This window comes from Stegastes partitus, unplaced genomic scaffold (genome assembly GCF_000690725.1).
Source record: "Stegastes partitus isolate 25-593 unplaced genomic scaffold, Stegastes_partitus-1.0.2 Scaffold585, whole genome shotgun sequence".
Lineage (NCBI taxonomy): Eukaryota > Metazoa > Chordata > Actinopteri > Pomacentridae > Stegastes > Stegastes partitus.
The window spans coordinates 78,389-82,413 of NW_007578316.1; positions in this window are offsets into that span (position 1 = coordinate 78,389).

The following is a 4,025-nucleotide window of genomic DNA, read 5'->3' on the forward strand; positions in this document are numbered from 1 at the left end:
TCGGCCATGAAAAAAACATCTTTATATTAGAAGGTTACTTTCATGCTGCATGTTTTTCTTCTTTTTTCTTTTCATGTTGTGTGTTCCCCTTTCCGAGTTGCGTGCGTCCTTTCCAGTTTCATTCTATTCATTTATTCATCTGCCAGCCATTAACCCGTTCCACATTTGAAAACTAACTGGGTTAAGCCGCACAAATGAGATCCGGGAGCATCTTAGAACAATACAGTAAGAAAGAGGGCTTCGAGGCAACCTTCCCACCTCCGACGGAGAGCAAAGCCACGGCCGACTCTTTCAGCTTTTCTATGTGAAGCATCCGCGACTGCCTCCCGCGTGCAGGCTTGAGAGATTGAAGGAGATGAAAATGAAAAAAAAAAAAAAAAAGGGCCCGTGTCAAAGTGTCACGACAAATTCACGACTGTGGGTGTTTTTGATCTACTTTCACCCATAGATTATCTGTCAGTCGGTGCATGCAGTGTCTTTGCTTTATTGTTGGATTTAAAGCTGATGGAGATGAAGGTTTTTCGTGCCGACGTGTCAAGTGGTTGTCTGTTGAGTCATAGATGGAGTCAGTTCTGAGTGCTTCACATAGGAAGAAGGAATGCATCAGAAATACAAAAAACAGCAGAAAGGGCTTCGTATGTTTTGATGTTTTGGATGATTCGAGAGCACCTGAAGCACTCTTCAGTCACGTAGTTCATGGGTCAGGTGTGTGGATGTGGTTGTTGAACTCGTTGTTTTGTCGGTATTCACACAAGCATCACTTCTTGCATGTGCGATTTCCTGAATGTCTTCAAGGACGAGCTGCACAAAAGCGTGCCCCAATCTGTACGACTCGTTGCATCAAGACTACAAAGCCACACAAGAGACAGAGTCTTGGACGGGATAAAGAGATCAGTGAGGCAGCGCGATGCATCCAGCCGAAGCCCGTGACCTCAGGATTTTTTTTGCCCCACCTCTTAGTGCAGACATTGTAAACAGGTATAAATGGTTTAGCGTTTAGAGTCTGGACGTCACACGCTATGAACACAAGCGTACTGAACTCTGTAGCCTACCAATTATCTCCACTTCCTTCTACACAAATTGATCTTTCTGCTACAAGAAGCATCGCATCCTGTCAAGTAGATTTGACAAAGCAACCATCCCTTACCACGAGGGAACAGTTAGAATACCAAATGTAAAAGCCGCCATTAACTGGCCGTATGTTCAACCATGTTTTCGTCCATTTTCTATTCAGTCAAGGTCATGGAGGCTGCAGTCTTTTTAGTATGCAGCAGGCAACAGGCAGGGTGCTTGTTGAAGACATGGTTCCTCGCAATGCTCTGATCTCAGAGGAATTACAAAACAATAACAAAAGGTAATTAATGCAATGTCATAGTTACACAACCGGGTTGCTTAGAGGGGATAAGGAGAAGCCGTCCTTGGGTCATGACCTTCTCGCTACACCTAGAGCTCCAAGTCATGGTCGTAGTATTGTAGTGGCCTATTTCCTCCACGTGCATGACAGCTTTGGCAATTTGTCAAAAGCCTTTTAAAAAGCAACCTTTTTATGACAAGTGATCTCTTGGAGCCTTACAATTGTTCTGTCTCAGCAAAGACGGTAGCAGTGTGATGTTTTCCCATCACTCATGAACAAGACCCCGAGATACTTAAACTTCCTCGCTTGGTAACCAAACTCCTAACTCGAAGTAATTTACCAAATGTCCACAGAAGGAATTACACTATATCTGAAACAGTTCTCATAATTCCTGGTGTGTGTGAAAGTCCCCTTTGAGGCATATTTGTCATTTGTAAAGGTGACTTTATGAAACTTGACCTGAAGAGGAGGTCGGGGTGGATGGTTGGGTTCAAAATAAAGACATTACCAACAGTCAATTCTTGTTAATTTTAACCATAAATGTGATTGTTTCCAGCGAAAACTAATCAATTTTAGTTGCCTGCAGTTAGTTATAAGTGGCAAAAGTGGCAAGTCATGTTCATATGCCGTGTAGCTCGGAACAATTTTGGGCCGATGGTGTCTAAAAAGAGTCATCTTCCCACTAAACGTCAACTGATGACCTCACTGGAAAGCAAAGTCCCGTCACTATGGTTGCTGGCAGTTTTAGACACAATCATGTGCACTGATTTAGGAGAGTCAAGTAAGTTCGGATGGGAAGAGCAACGAGATTAGCTGTTTCATTATTGAGTATATTTCTTCCGAGAGACCTCCTCCTCCCGCCTTCTGCTGAGTGGGGCGCGACGTCAACCCCTCAGGGTGTAAATGTCCAAGTAAAGGTTAAAACGGGCCTCCTGCTTTCGACATGGTGGTCGTGCATTTCTGTTAAGTCGCTTTTGGAGTCACATAAAAAATTACAAACCTTTTGCATAAAAATTTTAACCGATGCAATTCAGGTCTGTTAAAGTAGGGCAACGTAGACGAGCGTACCTACCGAAGGAATGTGCAGGAGGATTAAAACGGATTAAAAAGATAACATACATCTACACACCTCTTATCTATTCCGTCTGCATCTCTTCTATCCGTACTGTCCGTGATAGCGCGTAGCATGCATAGCTTAAACAAAGTGGCAAAACAAATGTCACATGTTTGGAAGTGTCGTCTGTTTAAATGCAGTCGCGACAAACACGTCACAGGCTGCCGGGAATCAAGTTTGCGACTTGCTGGTTACAGGAAGCCTTGATCCCGACGCCTCCCACACATGGACGGCGACCGGCTCTCAGATTAGCATGCAGGCTGGAAAGTGTGGCAAAGAGGAAAAGCTCCACCTGCACACTCGTGAGGGGAGATTATAGAGTTATTTGCTTTTCCGTGAAATAGAGAGAGAAAAAAATAAAATACTGCAACAGTCGGAGACCTGTGGGGAGTTTTGGTCGCAGAGGTTTCTTGGACAAAGCAGAGACATGACTAGAATTTAATTTACTTTTTGTACATCAGATCTAACATTTCTCCTCATATTTGATTTCTCTTTTGGCTCTTTTCATGCCTAATGTTTAGTCCTTTCACTTTCTCCTCCCTTTTTCTTTCCTTTCACCTTGTTTCTTGGCATTTCCTTCTTTCTCACTTCCTTTTTTTTTTTGCCGCATTGCATGACGTCTTCGGATGATCTGACAAAACCTTATCCTTTTAGTATCTTCATACATGCTTAATCAACATAACAGATAGCAGAGGGTGACGACTCCTCCTGCCACTTTGTTAAGGGACCCAAAAAAAAAAAAGTCTATTTATAATTGAAGGCCACGTTTTTTGTTCTGGGTTGTACAATTAGCTGATTGCATTTGAAGCCTACGGCCGGTATGTAAGGTGCCCCGGATTAGTCAGTGTTTCACAATCAGTGTTTTACATACGACCCGTTCCAGGTTAAGAGCCCTCCGTCTCCCTCCAGTCGGCTCCCCTTTAACGCGTGACCTCCCATCATCTCTCTGATGTGCGCTGATGGATCCGATGCATCACTTCTGTTAGCCGAGACGACCTAATTTGTCACATCACATAGGCGCTGCACTGAGACTAATTCCCTTCCCTCATTTATTTGTGCTATTATTAATATTGCAGACGGTGCACTTTGCATGACGTTGCGCCGAGCCTTAACTCTCTCCTTGTCAGACTGAGGAATTACAGCGGAGTGCTTCACCCGACGCGCAGTCTGGAACACGACTGATGCGAGTGGATCCGTCACTGTGACCCACTTCCAACCGCACGTTACTTTGGTCAATACTTTTTCTAAGTAAATGCCCCTTTTCTTATAATCATGCTTACTTTCACACATGAGAATATTCACTCCTGTGTCTTATGTTGATATGTTTCTCATGAGAAGTGCATCAGGTTTGACAAAGCAACTGGTAAAGAAAAGATATGAAGTCTACTTACTTATGCAGCACATTTTGTTATAGGCAAAACTAGTAGGAGTGACATGCATACTGCAACAGGTAAAGGCAACAAAGGGAAAGTGTTGCATCCATCCCACCACACACACAGTTACTGTAATCATCACCATCCATCCATCATCTATACACCGCTTAATCCTCACTAGGAT